General features: G+C 39.3%; 1 long non-coding RNA gene across 1 annotated transcript in view; it reads right to left on the bottom strand.

The window, feature by feature from the left end:
- The window catches only part of LOC112581614, a 33,918-nt gene extending 16,428 nt beyond the window's left edge, over positions 1 to 17,490 (bottom strand). Inside the window, exon 1 of the long non-coding RNA XR_003106221.2 lies at positions 17,429 to 17,490. This is a non-coding gene — a long non-coding RNA (uncharacterized LOC112581614). The remainder of the gene's footprint in view (positions 1 to 17,428) is intronic.
- Between the last annotated feature and the right edge of the window lie 1,287 nt (positions 17,491 to 18,777).

Here is an 18,777-nt window from a genome sequence, read left to right as displayed (position 1 = left end):
TATAAATAAGTTCATCTGAAGCCGTTTTTTGGGGGTTTTTTTTTCTTTTTAGATTCTACATAAAAGTGATATCATATGATATTTGTCTTTCTGTGTCTGATTTACTTCACTCAGTACGACAATCTCTAGTTCCATCCATGTTGCTGCAGATGGTACTAGTCTGTTCTTTTTATGACTGAGTGATGTTCCATTGCATATATGTATCACATCTTCTGTATCCGTTCCCCTGGTGGTGGACATTTAGGTTGTTTCCTTGTTCTGGCCATTGTAAAATGTGCTAGAGTGAACATTGGGGTACATGGATCTTTCCAAATTATGGTTTTCTCTGGGTGTATGCTCAGGAGCAGGATTGCAGGATCATATGGTAGTTCTTTCTTTAGTTTTTTAAGGAACCTCTGTACTGTTCTCCATAGTGGCTGTACCAATTTACATTCCCACCAGCTGGGCAGGTGGTGGTTGTTGTTCAGTCACTAAGTTGTGTCCAACTCTTTGTGACTCCATGGACTGTAGCACGCCAGCCTCCTCTGTCCTCCACTGTCTCCCAGAGTTTGCTCAAACTCATGTCCATTGAGTCAGTGATGATATCTAACCATCTCATTCTCTGTTGCCCCCTTCTCGTTTTGCCTTCAATCTTTCTGAGCATCAGGGCCTTTTCCAGTGAGTTGGCTCTTCCCAACAGGTAGCTGGCCAAAGTATTGGTGCTTCAGCATCCATGCTTCCAATGAATATTCAGAGTTGATTTCCTTTAGGATTGACTGGTTTGATCTCCTTGCAGTCCAAGGGATTCTCAGGAGTCTTCTCCAGCACCACAATTCAAAAACATCAATTATTTAGTGCTCAGCCTTCTTTATGGTCCAGCTTTCACATCCATACATGACTACTGGAAAAACAATAGCTTTGACTACACAGAATTTTGTCAGCAAAATGATGTCTCTGCTTTTTAATATGCTGTCTAGGTTTGTCACAGCTTTCCTTCCAAGGAGTTAGCATCCTTTAATTTCATGGCTGCAGTCTCCATGTGATTTTGGAGCCCAAGAAAATAAAATCTCTCATGTTTCCACTTTTTTCCCCTTCTATTTACCATGAAGTATGGGACCAGATGCCATGATCTTAGTTTTTTTAATACTGAGTTTCAAACTAGCTTTTTCACTCTCCTCTTTCATGTTCTTCAAGAGATTCTTTCGTTTCTTTTCACCTTCTGCCATCAGAGTGGTATCATCTGCATATCTGAAGTTGTTGATATTTCTCCTGGGAATCTTGATTCCAGCTTGTGCTTCATCCAGCATGGCATTTCGCATGATGTACCTTGCATGGAAGTTAAATAAGCAGGGTGATGATATATATGGCCTTGTCATACTCCTTTCCCAATTTTGAACCAGTCCATTGTTTCATGTAAGGTTCTAACTGTTGCTTCTTAATCCACATCCAGGTTTCTCAGGAGGTGGGTAAGGTGGTCTGGTACTGCCATCTCTTGGAATTTTACAAAGTTTGTTGTGATCATGTAGTCAAAGGCCTTAGTGTAGTCAATGAAGCAGAAGTAGATGCTTTTCTGGAACTCCCTTGCTTTCTCCATGATCTAACAAATGTTAGCAATTTGATCTCTGCTTCCTTTGCCTTTTCTAAACTCAGTTTGTACATCTGGAAATTCTCAGTTCATGTACTGCTGAAGCCTACCTTGAAGAATTTTGAGGATAACCTTTCTAGCATGTGAAGAGTGCAGTTGTATGCCAGGAGGGTCCCCCTTTCTCCTCACCTTCTCTAATATTTGTTATTTGGAAACTTTTAAATGATGGCCATTTTGACTGGCATGAGGTGATACCTCATTGTAGACTTGATTTGCATTTCTCTAAAAATTAGTAATGTTGAGAATCTTTTCATGTGCTATTTGGCCATCTCTTCTGGTTTAAAATATGTAGTATTCCCCATGAATTGAGAAAAGAGGAACTGCTCTAAATTCTTCAGGCTCAGGAATGTCAAAGTTCCCAAAGACTGTGAGTCACTCATTCACTTAGGCATTTCTGTTTCTTTACAAAGCTCTATTAATTTCCAGCATGTCCTGAAATCCTGTTATTTTGATAAACCAGTACCATATTAAATTAAAGATCATTAAAATAAACATATTGTTTTCACTCTTACTGCATAACTGCTAAAAATTTACTCTCTGGGGTCATTTATCTAGAACTAGAAGCATGTTTTCTTCACACTTAATGAGGTGATGATCAAGTGAAAATATAAAGGAAAAAGCCCACTTTTTGTTTTTGCTTTGTATACACTCTATTATTCTGAAAGGTCCATCATTCTGAAAGTTTAAAGTACATGAACCATTTCACTGCAAATGTATATACACAGGTCTACATCCACGTCTGTAGAGCTGTTTCATGACTTTAAATATGTGTTCACAGATTGCTATTATATCTTTTCATTAATAAATATTTATATTATATTAAAAAACTCTAAAAACAGGATACTGCTGTTAAGTTGCTTCAGTCGTGTCCGACTCTGTGCGACCCCATAGACGGCAGCCCACCAGGCTCCCCCATCCCTGGGATTCTCCAGGCAAGAACACTGGAGTGGGTTGCCATTTCCTTCTCCAATGCATGAAAGTGAAAAGTGAAAGTGAAGTCGCTCAGTCGTGTCCGACCCTCAGCGACGCCATGGACTGCAGCCTTCCAGGCTCCTCCATCCATGGGATTTTCCAGGCAAGAGTACTGGAGTGGGGTGCCATTGCCTTCTCCAAAAACAGGATACAAATGAACTTATTTCCAAAACAAAAAGAGACTCACAGACATAGAAAACATACTTATGGTTACCAAAGAGCAAAGGAGGGTAGGGGAAAGGATAAATGAGTAGTTTGGGATTAACATGGGGCCTAATCCCAGGTGGTAGAGTGGTAAAGAATCCACCTGCCAAGGCAGGAGACATGGGTTCAATCCCTGAGTTGGGAAGATCCCCTGGAGTAAGAAATGGCAACCCACTCCAGTATTCCTGCTTGGAAAATTCCATGAAGAGAGGAGCCCGGCAGACTGCAGTTCATGGGGTCGCAAAGAGTTGGACATGACTGAGCAACTGAGCTTGGGATTAATATACACACACTGCTGCTGCTACTGCTGCTGCTGCTGCTGCTGCTAAGTTGCTTCAGTCATGTCCGACTCTGTGCGACCCATAGACGGAAGCCCACCAGGCTCCCCCGCCCCGGGATTCTCCAGGCAAGAACACCATTTCCTTCTACAATGCATGAAAGTGAAAAGTGAAAAGGAAGTCGCTCAGTCGTGTCCAACTCTTAGCGACCCCATGGACTGCAGCCTACCAGGCTCCTCCATCCATGGGATTTTCCAGGCAAGAGTACTTGAGTGGGGTGCCATCGCCTTCTCCAATACACACACTACACATATAAAACAGTTAACCTACAAGGATGTACTGTATAGCACAGGAAACTCTACTCAATATTTGTAATAACCTATAAGGGGAAAGACTTTGAAAAGGAATATATATATACACATACATATGTATAACTGAATCACTGTGCTATACAGCTGTAACGAACATGATGAAAGTGAAAGTTGCTCAGTTGTGTCCAACTCTTTGGGACCCCATGGACTATACAGTCCATGGAATTCTTCAGGCCAGAATACTGGACTGGGTAGCCTTTCCCTTCTCCAGGGGATCTTCCCGACCCAGGAATTGAACCAGGGTCTCCTGCATTGCAGGCAGATTCTTTACCAGCTGAGCCACATGGAAAGCCCAAGAATACTGGAGTAGGTAGCCTACCCCTTCTCCAGCAGATCTTCCTGACCCAGGAATTGAACCAGGGTCTCCTGCATTGCAGGAGGATTCTTTACCAACTGAGATATCAGGGAAGCCAAACGAACGTGATATTGTAAATCAAATATACTTCAAGAAAGCAATTTTTTAAATTAAAAAAACTCTATTCAAAGCATGCTTTTATTAATTGTTGCATTTCTTGCAATTATGACCTCCTACAGCTTCCTTGTAGCATTTAAACAAAGAGTCAACAGGGAGTATACAAAATCCCCAAATGATTTTGACATTTGAGCCAATCCCATCACTTGGGCCAAGACCCTTTGTTCTCACAATCGCAGCTGGCTGTTCTAATAGTTGGCTGTCCACCCAGCCCACCAAGCAGGGGTGTTTTTCAAGACTGTGAGGCACACATCTACTTCCAGCATCAACACTGCATAGCAATTATTTCTCTCTCTTTTTGTTTGATTCTTTTCCCCCATTATTTTCAATAAACCTGACTTTCCTGAAGGAAATGATTTAGGAAATAGGGATCATTCTTTCAAAAAAGTTAAAGCTAGCATTTTAATTCCCCAAAGGCAGGGACACTAAAGAACATTTCAATCACATGACCACACCACATTTTTGTGTTTAAGTCGGAGTTATGATGGTGATTAATAACACACACTAACTCAAAGAGTCAGCTGGCATGATTAGGAAGGGCAGACTTTTCTGGTTTAGTGAGGAAACCAAATAAGCATGGAATTGACCTTTGCATTCCATTCTACTCAAAAAACGTTTTTTCTAGCCTTTTAAAAACTCTTCATACTTTTTTTCCATATCATACTTGAAATTAGATACTTTACAAATGTACTATTAACAAAATTTCATCTTGGCAGCTGGTTTAAATATTTATTTAAGATATGTAGCAGTTGTGGCAGTCAGAATTTAAAACAGATGGCAGGAGTATATTGGCACCCTGTGTTATTGGCAGAAATGGACCATTTGAACTTTCTGAAAATTTTGCTGCTTTGAAGTTTGAGGGGCCATAATTTACCCTCTTTTCCTCTGTCCTTAGGGGAGCACAGAGCTGTTCAGGGACACTAACTCAGAAATCATGACTCCAAAGATGTGTACATCTGTTGAGAGTGAGTGTAAGCAGTAGGTACCCACAGGGTTCTCCCTTCCCCTCTCTTTCCAGCTCACTCATACTGTCAGGACACTTATTTCGTTTTCTGAGTCTCTGGAGACTTACAGCTGGCACACATTCCCACACTGAGACAATTCAGGATAGATGACTGTGTGGAGGCAAAATGCAGGGTCCCAGCGTTTCTCTGCCAATGTCAGCTGTTAATGATCCAAAAGTCCGCATCTTGGTAGAATCTTAAACATTTTAAAATTCAGCACAGGATCTGGCACCTGGTATTAACAGGTACTGAGTATATCTTTTTTTTTTTTTCTCTTTTTTTTTCTCAGTATATCTTGAACAACTAAATGTTTCCTTCAACTAGCCTTTCCTCAGCCTTTTTGTTTTTTTTTTAAATTGGAAATACAGTTTATTTACAATGTTGTGTTATTTCAAACAAAATAACAAAGTACAGCAAAGTGATACAGATATATATATGTGTAATATGTATATATATACATACAAATATATATACACTTTTAAAAATTATTTTCCACTATAGGTTATTATAAGATATTGAATATAGCTTCCTGAGTGAAGTCAGAAAGAGACAAATGCCATATGATATCATTTATATGTGGAATCTAAAATAGGACACGAATGAACTCACCTATGAAACAGGAACAGACTGACAGAGAACAGACCAGTGGTCGACAAGGGAATGGGGGTAGGGGAGGGATGGAGTGGAAGTTTAGGATTAGCAGATGCAAACAGTTATATATATAACTGTGTAAGTATATCGAAGTATAAGTATATACTTCAATAAAATGAATTTAAAAAGTATAAATCACATTTGTATTGCCAGCTTAAAAATTATAAAAATAACACGACCTCCATGTAATCATTCAATAACACATCAAATAATTACCTATTTCCCCTTTTCCACTCTTCCTGTCTCCCCAGAGGGAAGCACTCATGGCAGTTCAGTACATACACTGCCAAGTCTCTCCTATTCATTTGCATTTATAGGTACTCATGGAAATATATCATTTCAATAACACATATTAATTATGGATGTGTATTAGAAATATAAAAATATTTTTATATTTATTAGAAATATAAAATACGCATGGGAAGAATAAGTCTGAAGTTCAAGAGAAGGTTATGAAAGAGCTGCCCTCGGCTCTCAGCACGCGGAGTGTGAGAGTTCACTCTCAGCTGTGTGTCTGCTGCTGACAGGAGAGAGCTCCGTTTAGAATATGAGCACCTGGGTCTCGCTGCTAGAAGAGGCGCCAACAAGACGCGCGCTGCTGCACTGACTGGACTTCATGGCAGCCTGTTTAAATTTAAGCTGCGTTCTCTGCACAGTGTATTGGTTTCCATTAAACTCCAGCTCTGAAACCAACTTCTCTGGGAGGCTCCCTGCACGGCCCCCCTGCCCTGGCCGTGAAGTATGTTGCCCTTCTCCGGTAGGCAGAGAACAGGCACGCTTGGTTTTCCTGTGCTTTGCTTTATTGCACTTCACAGAAGTTGCCTTTTTTAAGAACTACAGGTTTGTGGCAACCCAGTATTGAGCAAATCTAGTTGGGCCATTTTCCCAACAGAGTTTGCTCATTTGATGTCTTTGTGTCGCATTTTGGTAATTCTCACAACACTTCAAACTTTTAAAATTAGTATTATATTTGTTAGAGTGATCTGTTGACACTGATCGTTGATGTTACTATTGTAATTGTTTTGGGGGCACCGAGAACCTTATTAAAAAATGTTGTGTGTGTTCTGACTGCTCTAACGACTGGCCATTTCCCATTGCTCCCCCTCTCCTTGGGCCTCCCTATTCCTAAGAAATATTCCATAATGTTTCAATTGGCCATATTGAAATTAGGCCAATTATCAATCCTACAATGGCCTCCAAGTGACAGGAAGAGAGGCCCATTTCTCACTTCATTTTTTCCCGCCATGCAGCTTGTGAGATCTTAGTTCCCTGATCAGGGATTGAACTCAGGCCCTCAGCAATGAAAGTGCAGAGTCCTAACCACTGGACTGCCAGGGAATTCCCCAAAGATACACACCTTTCACTTTAAATCAAAAGCTAGAAGTAATTAAGCTTAATGAAGGAGGCATGTTGAAAGCTGAGTGAATCAGTTATACATGTACACACACACACACACATATATATATATATCCACTCTTTTTAAAAAGATTCTTTTCCAATATAGGCCATTACAGAGTATTGAGTAGAGTTCCCTGTGCTATACTGCAGGTTCTTATTAGTTGTCTATTTTATATACATAAATGTATATATGTCAATCCCAATCTCCCAGTTTATCCCTCACGCCCTGCCAAGAACAGTTCTTAAAGAAAATTAAAAGTGTTACTACAGTGAACACAGGAATGATAAAAAAGTGAAACAGTCTAATAACTGACATGGAGAAAGTTTTAGTGATCTGGATAGAAAATCAAACCAGCCCCGACATTCCCTTAAGCCAAAGCCTAGTCCAGAGCAAGGACCTCTGGACTCTTTAATTCTGTGAAGGCTGAAAGAGATAAGGAAGCTGCAGAAGAGAAGTCTGGAGTCAGCAGGGATTGGATCATGAAGTTTAAGGGGGAAAAGCCATCTCTATAACATAAAACAGCGGCAAGAAGAAACAGCATGCACTGATGTAGAAGCTGCAGCAAGTCCTCCAGAAGATCGAGTTGTGATAAGGAATGAAGGTGGCTACACTAAGCAACAGATTTTCAGTGTAGCTGAAATAGCTTTCTGTTGGAAGAGAGTGCCATCTGGAACTTTCACAGCTAGAGAGGAGAAGCCAATGTCTAACTTCATAACTTCAGAGGAGAGGGTGACTCTCTTGTTAGGGGCTAAGGCAGCTGATAAAGTGGAGAGTGAAAAAGTTGGCTTAAAGCTCAACATTCAGAAAACGAAGATCATGGCATCCGGTCCCATCACTTCATGGGAAATAGATGGGGAAACAGTGGAAACAGTGTCAGACTTTATTTTTCTGGGCTCCCAAATCACTACAGATGGTGACTGCAGCCATGAAATTAAAAGACGCTTACTCCTTGGAAGGAAAGTTAGGACCAACCTAGATAGCATATTCAAAAGCAGAGACATTACTTTGCCAACAAAGGTTCGTCTAGTCAAGGCTATGGTTTTTCCTGTGGTCATGTATGGATATGAGAATTGGACTGTGAAGGCTGAGCGCCAAAGAATTGATGCTTTTGAACTGTGGTGTTGGAGAAGACTCTTGAGAGTCCCTTGGACTGCAAGGAGATCCAACCAGTCCATTCTGAAGGAGATCAGCCCTGGGATTTCTTTGGAAGGAATGATGCTAACGCTGAAACTCCAGGACTTTGGCCACCTCATGCGAAGAGTTGACTCATTGGAAAAGACTCTGATGATGGGAGGGATTGGGGGCAAGAGGAGAAGGGGACGACAGAGATTGAGATGGCTGGATGGCATCACTGACTCGATGGACGTGAGTCTGAGTGAACTCCGGGAGTTGGTGATGGACATGGAGGCCTGGCGTGCTGCGATTCATGGGGTCACAAAGAGTCGGACACGACTGAGTGACTGATCTGATCTGATCTGAACAGTAAGTTAAAGCCAACGCTCATTTACCATTCAAAAATCCTGGCGCCCTTAAGAACCATGCTAAATCTACTCTGCCTATGCTCTGTAAATGGAACAGCAAGCCTGGATGATAGTACATATGCTGACAACATGGTTTATTGAATATTTTAAGCCCATTGTTAAAAACTACTTCTTCAGAAAAAAAGATTCCTTTCACAATATTACTGCTTATTGACAAGATGCCAGTCATCCAAGCGCTTTGATGTGTATGTATAAAGAGATTAATATTGTTTCACACTGTGACGCAACATCCATTCTGCAGCCCCGGGATCAAGGAGTCGTTTTGACTGTCTTATTTTTTTTTTTTTTTTTAAACTTTACATAATTGTATTAGTTTTGCCAAATATCAAAATGAATCCGCCACAGGTATACATGTGTTCCCCATCCTGAACCCTCCTCCCTCCTCCCTCCCCACACCATGCCTCTGGGTCGTCCCAGTGCACCAGCCCCAAGCATCCAGTATCGTGCATCGAACCTGGACTGGCGACTCATTTCATACATGATATTTTACATGTTTCAATGCCATTCTCCCAAATCTTCCCACCCTCTCCCTCTCTCTGAGTCCATAAGACTGTTCTATACATCAGTGTCTCTTTTGCTGTCTCGTACACAGGGTTATTGTTACCATCTTTCTAAATTCCATATATATGCGTTAGTATACTGTATTGGTGTTTTTCTTTCTGGCTTACTTCACTCTGTATAATAGGCTCCAGTTTCATCCACCTCATTAGAACTGATTAAAATGTATTCTTTTTAATGGCTGAGTAATACTCCATTGTGTATATGTACCACAGCTTTCTTATCCATTCATCTGCTGATGGACATCTAGGTTGCTTCCATGTCCTGGCTATTATAAACAGTGCTGCGATGAACATTGGGGTACACGTGTCTCTTTCCCTTCTGGTTTCCTCAGTGTGTATGCCCAGCAGTGGGATTGCTGGATCATAAGGCAGTTCTATTTCCAGTTTTTTAAGGAATCTCCACACTGTTCTCCATAGTGGCTGTACTAGTTTGCATTCCCACCAACAGTGTAAGAGGGTTCCCTTTTCTCCACACCCTCTCCAGCATTTATTACTTGTAGACTTTTGGATCGCAGCCATTCTGACTGGTGTGAAATGGTACCTCATAGTGGTTTTGATTTGCATTTCTCTGATAATGAGTGATGTTGAGCATCTTTTCATGTGTTTGTTAGCCATCTGTATGTCTTCTTTGGAGAAATGTCTATTTAGTTCTTTGGCCCATTTTTTGATTGGGTCATTTATTTTTCTAGAGTTGAGCTGTAGGAGTTGCTTGTATATTCTCGAGATTAGTTGTTTGTCAGTTGCTTCATTTGCTATTATCTTCTCCCATTCTGAAGGCTGTCTTTTCACCTTGCTAATAGTTTCCTTTGATGTGCAGAAGCTTTTAAGGTTAATTAGGTCCCATTTGTTTATTTTTGCTTTTATTTCCAATATTCTTGGAGGTGGGTCATAGAGGATCCTGCTGTGATGTATGTCGGAGAGTGTTTAGCCTATGTTCTCCTCTAGGAGTTTTATAGTTTCTGGTCTTACATTTAGATCTTTAATCCATTTTGAGTTTATTTTTGTGTATGGTGTTAGAAAGTGTTCTAGTTTCATTCTTTTACAAGTGGTTGACCAGATTTCCCAGCACCACTTGTTAAAGAGATTGTCTTTAATCCATTGTATATTCTTGCCTCCTTTGTCAAAGATAAGGTGTCCATATGTGCGTGGATTAATCTCTGGGCTTTCTATTTTGTTCCATTGATCTATATTTCTGTCTTTGTGCCAGTACCATACTGTCTTGATAACTGTGGCTTTGTAGTAGAGCCTGAAGTCAGGTAGGTTGATTCCTCCAGTTCCATTCTTCTTTCTCAAGATAGCTTTGGCTATTCGAGGTTTTTTGTATTTCCATTCAAATTGTGAAATTATTTGTTCTAGCTCTGTGAAGAATGCTGTTGGTAGCTTGATAGGGATTGCATTGAATCTATAGATTGCTTTGGGTAGTATACTCATTTTCACTATATTGATTCTTCCAATCCATGAACATGATATATTTCTCCATCTATTAGTGTCCTCTTTGATTTCTTTCACCAGTGTTTTATAGTTTTCTATATATAGGTCTTTAGTTTCTTTAGGTAGATATATTCCTAAGTATTTTATTCTTTCCCTCGCAATGGTAAATGGAATTGTTTCCTTAATTTCTTTTTCTGTTTTCTCATTATTAGTGTATAGGAATGCAAGTGATTTCTGTGTGTTGATTTTATATCCTGAAACTTTACTATAGTCATTGATTAGTTCTAGTAATTTTCTGGTGGAGTCTTTAGGGTTTTCTATGTAGAGGATCATGTCATCTGCAAACAGTGAGAGCTTTACTTCTTCTTTTCCAATTTGGATTCCTTTTATTTCTTTTTCTGCTCTGATTGCTGTGGCCAAAACTTCCAAAACTATGTTGAATAGTAATGGTGAAAGTGGGCACCCTTGTCTTGTTCCTGACTTTAGAGGAAATGCTTTCAATTTTTCACCATTGAGGATAATGTTTGCTGTGGGTTTGTCATATATAGCTTTTATTATGTTGAGGTATGTTCCTTCTATTCCTGCTTTCTGGAGAGTTTTTATCATAAATGGATGTTGAATTTTGTCAAAGGCTTTCTCTGCATCTATTAAGATAATCATATGGTTTTTATTTTTCAATTTGTTAATGTGGTGTATTACATTGATTGATTTGTGGATATTGAAGAATCCTTGCATCCCTGGGATAAAGCCCACTTGGTCATGGTGTATGATCTTTTTAATGTGTTGTTGGATTCTGATTGCTAGAATTTTGTTAAGGATTTTTGCATCTATGTTCATCAGTGATATTGGCCTGTAGTTTTCTTTTTTTGTGGGATCTTTGTCAGGTTTTGGTATTAGGGTGATGGTGGCCTCATAGAATGAGTTTGGAAGTTTACCATCCTCTGCAATTTTCTGGAAGAGTTTGAGCAGGATAGGTGTTAGCTCTTCTCTAAATTTTTGGTAGAATTCAGCTGTGAAGCCGTCTGGACCTGGGCTTTTGTTTGCTGGAAGATTTTTGATTACAGTTTCAATTTCCGTGCTTGTGATGGGTCTGTTAAGATTTTCTATTTCTTCCTGGTCGAGTTTTGGAAAGTTGTACTTTTCTAAGAATTTGTCCATTTCTTCCACGTTGTCCATTTTATTGGCATATAATTGTTGATAGTACTCTCTTATGATCCTTTGTATTTCTGTGTTGTCCGTTGTGATCTCTCCATTTTCATTTCTAATTTTATTGATTTGATTTTTCTCCCTTTGTTTCTTGATGAGTCTGGCTAATGGTTTGTCAATTTTATTTATCCTTTCAAAAAACCAGCTTTTGGTTTTTTTGATTTTTGCTATGATCTCTTTTGTTTCTTTTGCATTTATTTCTGCTCTAAGTTTTAAGATTTCTTTCCTTCTACTAACCCTGGGGTTCTTCATTTCTTCCTTTTCTAATTGCTTTAGGTGTAGAGTTAGGTTATTTATTTGACTTTTTTCTTGTTTCTTGAGGTGTGCTTGTATTGCTATGAACTTTCCCCTTAGGACTGCTTTTACCGTGTCCCACAGGTTTTGGGTTGTTGTGTTTTCATTTTCATTCATTTCTATGCAAATTTTGATTTCTTTTTTGATTTCTTCTGTGATTTGTTGGTTATTCAGCAGCATGTTGTTCAGTCTCCATATGTTGGAATTTTTAATAGTTTTTCTCTTGTAATTGAGATCTAATCTTACTGCATTGTGGTCAGAAAAGATGCTTGGAATGATTTCTATTTTTTTGAATTTACCAAGGCTAGCTTTATGGCCCAGGATGTGATCTATCCTGGAGAAGGTTCCATGTGCACTTGAGAAAAAGGTGAAATTCATTGTTTTGGGATGAAATGTCCTATAGATATCAATTAGGTCTAACTGGTCTATTGTATCATTTAAAGTTTGTGTTTCCTTGTTAATTTTCTGTTTAGTTGATCTATCCATAGGTGTGAGTGGGGTATTAAAGTCTCCCACTATTATTGTGTTATTGTTAATTTCTCCTTTCATACTTGTTAGCATTTGTCTTACATACTGCGGTGCTCCCGTGTTGGGTGCATATATATTTATAATTGTTATATCTTCTTCTTGGATTGATCCTTTGATCATTATGTAGTGACCATCTTTGTCTCTTTTCACAGTCTTTGTTTTAAAGTCTATTTTATCTGATATGAGTATTGCTACTCCTGCTTTCTTTTGGTCCCTATTTGCATGGAAAATCTTTTTCCAGCCCTTCACTTTCAGTCTGTATGTGTCCCCTGTTTTGAGGTGGGTCTCTTGTAGACAACATATGTATGGGTCTTGTTTTTGTATCCATTCAGCCAGTCTTTGTCTTTTGGTTGGGGCATTCAACCCATTTACGTTTAAGGTAATTACTGATAAGTATGATCCCGTTGCCATTTACTTTATTGTTTTGGGTTCGAATTTATATACCATTTTTGTGTTTCCTGTCTAGAGAATATCCTTTAGTATTTGTTGGAGAGCTGGTTTGGTGGTGCAGAATTCTCTCAGCTTTTGCTTGTCTGAAAAGCTTTTGATTTCTCCTTCATACTTGAATGAGATCCTTGCTGGGTACAATAATCTGGGCTGTAGGTTATTTTCTTTCATCATTTTAAGTATGTCTTGCCATTCCCTCCTGGCTTGAAGAGTTTCTATTGAAAGATCAGCTGTTATCCTTATGGGTATTCCCTTGTGTGTTATTTGTTGTTTTTCCCTTGCTGCTTTTAATATTTGTTCTTTGTGTTTGATCTGTGTTAATCTGATTAATATGTGTCTTGGGGTGTTTCGCCTTGGGTTTATCCTGTTTAGGACTCTCTGGGTTTCTTGGACTTGGGTGATTATTTCCTTCCCCATTTTAGGGAAGTTTTCAACTATTATCTCCTCAAGTATTTTCTCATGGTCTTTTTGTCTTCTTCTTCTGGGACCCCTATGATTTGAATGTTGTAGCGTTTAATATTGTCCTGGAGGTCTCTGAGATTGTCCTCATTTCTTTTAATTCGTTTTTCTTTTATCCTCTCTGATTCATTTATTTCTACCATTCTATCTTCTAATTCACTAATCCTATCTTCTGCCTCTGTTATTCTACTATTTGTTGCCTCCAGAGTGTTTTTAATTTCACTTATTGCATTATTCATTATATATTGACTCTTTTTTATTTCTTCTAAGTCCTTGTTAAACCTTTCTTGCATCTTCTCAATCCTTTTCTCCAGGCTATTTATCTGTGATTCCATTTTAATTTCAAGATTTTGGATCACTTTCACTATCATTATTCGGAATTCTTTATCAGGTAGATTCCCTATCTCTTCCTCTTTTGTTTGGTTTGGTGGGCATTTATCCTGTTCCTTTATCTGCTGGCTATTCCTCTGTCTCTTCATCTTGTTTAAATTGCTGAGTTTGGGGTGTCCTTTCTGTATTCTGGCAGTTTGTGGAGTTCTCTTTATTGTGGCGCTTCCTCACTGTTTGTGGGTTTGTACAGGTGGCTTATCAAGGTTTCCTGGTTAGGGAAGGTTGTGTCGATGTTCTGGTGGATGGAGCTGTATTTCTTCTCTCTGGAGTGTAATGAAATGTCCAGTAATGAGTTATGAGATGTCTATGGTTTTGGGGTGACTTTGGGCAGCCTGTATCTTGAAGCTCAGGGCTGTGTTCCTTTGTTGCTGGAGAATTTGCTTGGTATGTCTTGCCCTGGAACTTGTTGGCCCTTGTGTGGTGCTTGGTTTCAGTGTCGGTATGGAGGCATTTGATGAGCTCCTGTCAATTAATGTTCCTTGGAGTCAGGAGTTCCCTGGAGTCAGGGTTTGGACTTAAGCCTCCTACTTCCAGTTATCGGTCTTATTTTTACAGTAGTTTCAAAACTTCTCCTTCTATACAGCACCATTGATAAAACATCTATGTTAAAGATGAAAAGTTTCTCTACTGTGAGGGTCACTCAGAGAGGTTCACAGCGTTACATGGAGAAGAGAAGTGGGAGGAGGGAGTTAGAGGTGACCCAAATGAGATGAGGTGGAATCAATAGTGGAGAGAGTGGGCTAGCCAGTAGTCACTTCCTTATGTGCACTCCACAACTGGACCGCTCAGAGATGTTCACGGAGTTATACAGAGAAGAGAAGAAGGAGGCAGGAGACAGAGGTGGCCAGAAGGATAAAAGGGGGAAATGAAAAGGAGGCAGACAGATCCAGCCAGTAATCAGTTCCCTAAGTGTTCTCCACCATCTGGAACACATAGAAATTCACAGAGTTGGGTAGAGTAGAGAGGGGTTAGGGAGGAGATACAGGCGACCTGGTGGAGAAAATGGAGAGTCCAAAGGGAGAGAGAGCAGTCAAGCCAGTAATCTCGTTCTCTAGTGAGAAATGGGTCCTGAGGATTGGGTTCTTAAAGGTACAAAATTGGTAACAAATACATAAAAGCAAAAATTAAAAATCTAGAGTAGAGTTTGGAATTTCAAAAATGTGATGTTAATGAAAAGAAGAAGGAAAAGAAAGAGAGAAAAAATGAACAAAGAAAAACAAACAAGGTTGCAAAAATTATAAAGAAACTACAGGTACAAAATTGATAACTAATACCAGAAAGCAAAAATTAAAAATCTAGAGTAGAGTTTGGAATTTCAAAAATACAATGTTAAAAAAAAAGAAGAAGAAAAATAAAGAGAGAAAACAAACAAACCAACAAAAACAATGTCGCAAAAATTATAAAGAAAATACAGGTACAAAATTGATATCAAATACCAAAAAGCATAAATTAAAAATCTTGAGTAGAGTTTGGAATTGCAGATGTACGATGTTATATAAAAGAAGAAGAGAAAGAAACAGAGGGAAAAAAAAGAAAGAAAAAAAAAGTCACAGAAATTATAAAAAAAAACTATATGTACAAAATTGATAACATATACCAAAAGGCTAAAATTAAAAATCTAGAGTAGAGTTTGGAATTTCAAAAATATGATGTTAAAGAAAAGAAGAAGGAAAAGAAATAGAGAAAAAACAAACAAAGAAAAACAAACAAGGTCGTGAAAATTATAAAGAAACTACAGGTACAAAATTGATAACTAATACCAAAAAGCACAAGTTAAAAATCTAGAGTAGAGTTTGGAATTTCAAAAATACAATGTAAAAAAAAGAAGAAGAAAAATAAAGAGAGAAAACAAACAAACCAACAAGAACAATGTCGCAAAAATTATAAAGAAAATACAGGTACAGAAGTGATATCAAATACCAAAAAGCAGAAATTAAAAATCTTGAGTAGAGTTTGTAATTGCAGATATACGATGTTATACAAAAGAAGAAGGGAAAGAAACAGAGAAAAAAAAAAGTCACAGAAATTATGAAAAAAACTATAGGTACAAAATTGATAACATATACCAACAGGCTAAAATTAAAAATCTAGAGTAGAGTTTGGAATTTCAAAAATACAATGTTAAAGAAAAGAAGAAAAAGAAAAAAACAAAACAAAACAAAACACGGTCAAAAAATTATAAAATATATATATGAAGTTTGCTGAAGAAGAAAAAAAAATAGTGTCTTTTTTTTTTTTTGCAAAGTAATAGTTATAAAAGTGAAAATTAAAGGACAATAGAGGGCTTAAAAAATTTTTTTAATTAAAAAAAAAAGAAAAAAAAGAAAGATTGATCGTAAAAATAGTAAAAATATATCTAGGTCTTTCTCTGGTTTTGTTGTGAGTATTGTGGGTTCAGTTCATTTTTGGCTAGTTCCTTGGTCTGACTTATATTTCTCAAGATCCTATGTAGTCCGTAGTAACCACAGGGTTTTAATCTATGGCCTGTAGCTTCCAAGGCGTTTCCCTCTGTTATAGCTTCTTCTGTTTGCTGGTCTCTTCAGTGTCTGGTTTCCGCCCTGACACAAAGGGGGCGGTGGAGGACACTATTTTTTTTAATTTTATTTAGGCTCACTTGTTCAGCCACGCTGTGGGGAGGGAGGGAGGGACGCTGCAAACAAATAACACTGGCGTGTGCTCGCAGTGCCTCAGCCACACTGGGTCTGCCCCCGCTCACGGCGCGTGTAGCCTCCCTGCCCACACTGCTCGGGCTCTAGGTTCCACCGGGAACAATCAGAGGCTGGCCCTGGGCTGAGCTCCCAGGTCCAAGCCGCTCAGGTTCAGGCACTCGGGTAGTCCTCAGAGGCGCAGACTCGGTTGGGCCTGCGTTTTGTGCTCTTCCCAGATCCGAGCAGCTCAGGTGATGAGGTGTTTGGCGGGCGGCAATGCTGCGACTTATCGCCTCCCCGCCACTCGGTTATCTGGGTGTAAAACCGGCGCACCTTCTCAGGCAGATGTTGACCATCCAGACCCCCAGGAAGTTTTAGTTAGCAAAGAAGCCTGCTTACAGTTTTATAGATAGTGTCTCTCTTGGGCTGCGATTGCCCCCTTACGGCTCTGGCTGCCTGTCACCAGAGGGGGAAGGTCTGCAGCCGGCTATCTCTGTTCAGTCCTTTGTTCTGTGCGCGGGCCTGGCGGTGTCTTAGGTTAGGGCTGGCTTTTCGCGTGGTAGATATCCCACAGTCTGGTTTGCTAGCCCAAATTATTTCGCTCAGATAGCGCTCAGGACATTCGGGCCGATTCTTACTCTAAGGGACACAGCCCGCGCCCCGTTTCCCTGCCCAGCCCCCGCTTGCTAATGCCATGTGCAGGCGTCTGCGCTGCTTCTCCGCTGGGGGAGTTACCGTAGGGCTCACAATCTGTGATTTTTAATTGTTTATTTATTTATTTTTCTCCCTTTTATGTTGCCCTCTGTGCTTCCAAAGCTCGGCACAGATTCGGCAGTGAGAAGGTTTCCTGGTGTTTGGAAACTTCTCTCTTTTTAAGACTCCCTTCCCGGGACGGAACTCCGTCCCTCCCTCTTTTGTCTCTTTTTTTGTCTTTTATATTTTTTCCTACCTCCTTTCGAAGAGTTGGGTTGCTTTTCTGGGTGCCTGATGTCCTCTGCCGGCATTCAGAAGTTGTTTTGTGGAATTTACTCGACGTTTAAATGCTCTTTTGATGAATTTGTGGGGGAGAAAGTGTTCTCCCCGTCCTACTCCTCCGCCATCTTGGCTCCTCCTCTGACTGTCTTATTATTAAAGAAACACATTCCATGAGGCTATCACTACCATAGACAGTGATTACTCTGAGTGGATGTGGGAAAAGTCAACTGAGAGCCTTCTGGAAAGAATTCAGAGTATGAGAATTCACTCCTTTTCACGGTTAACTAAGTTACTTTATTTTATTTGCAATTTATTGGCAGTATATGGCCAGCTGCCTGATTTTACCACTAGGTGGCATCGCTTTCTTGGGAATTTCCTGGTCTGTCCCAGTATTAGTGAAATTAAACTGTACAACCCTATCAGTTCAAGAACTACTTTCACTGCAAAGCCAGCTGACTTCTGATCAATCAGCCATTATGGATGCTTTGACACCACAACATACAACAGGCCGTGAATCTGGCCATTATATGCTGTTACAAGTAAGAGTGGCTTTTGTGAAGGTAGTTACTACTTTTCAGATGTGTTTTTTAAATATCTATTTCTTACTGAATTATTGTAGCTTGAATCTGTTCGTCAAGCTGGAAGTAAATGATAAAAACCCTGTCAAGACAGGAATAATAAATTATGATGAGGGATTTTGTAATGTCATTGTGAAATCTACACAATACTTGGTTTGATTATACACCTGGCTCTATTACCGGAAGGAACATGGGCAAACCCCACTGGACTTGCTTAATCCTCTAGAAAGAGATGAACGTAGATTAAAACCTTCCTTATGGGATTTTATGAGTATCAAATAAAAATGTCTGTGAAAGTACACTGTAATCTGGGAAACACTGCTAATTGTGACTGATTTTGAGGACTTAAAGATTCATACTCATTGGTGTTTACATTATGCATACAATTGTTATTTTCTTTAAGGTAGTCAGCGTAATTAAGGTCAAGGCTTCTCATGAATTTTAAGTTTAAAAAGCAACTCCACTTTGAGTATCTTTCTGAGATTATTTGGAAAGAGTGGTCTGAGAAGATTCTGTGACGAATTCTAGCACTTTTAAGTAAGTGAACTTTGTGCTGGATACTCCTAATTTGTTTAGTTATAAGAGGTAACTTTGACTTGATGGAAATATATTTTGGATGAGAAGCATTTGTCCTCTCTGGTGGTAATAATTCAGAGCTTCTTTATCCCTTTAGTGCCAGTTGACACATAATAACCCTTAAATATATAATGACAAATAAAAAAGTTCCATTTCCTAAAGAGAGTGT

Source organism: Bubalus bubalis, chromosome 23 (assembly GCF_019923935.1).
Source record: "Bubalus bubalis isolate 160015118507 breed Murrah chromosome 23, NDDB_SH_1, whole genome shotgun sequence".
Lineage (NCBI taxonomy): Eukaryota > Metazoa > Chordata > Mammalia > Artiodactyla > Bovidae > Bubalus > Bubalus bubalis.
Note: the sequence above shows the minus strand (reverse complement) of the source record. Positions and strands in the feature narration are given on the sequence as shown.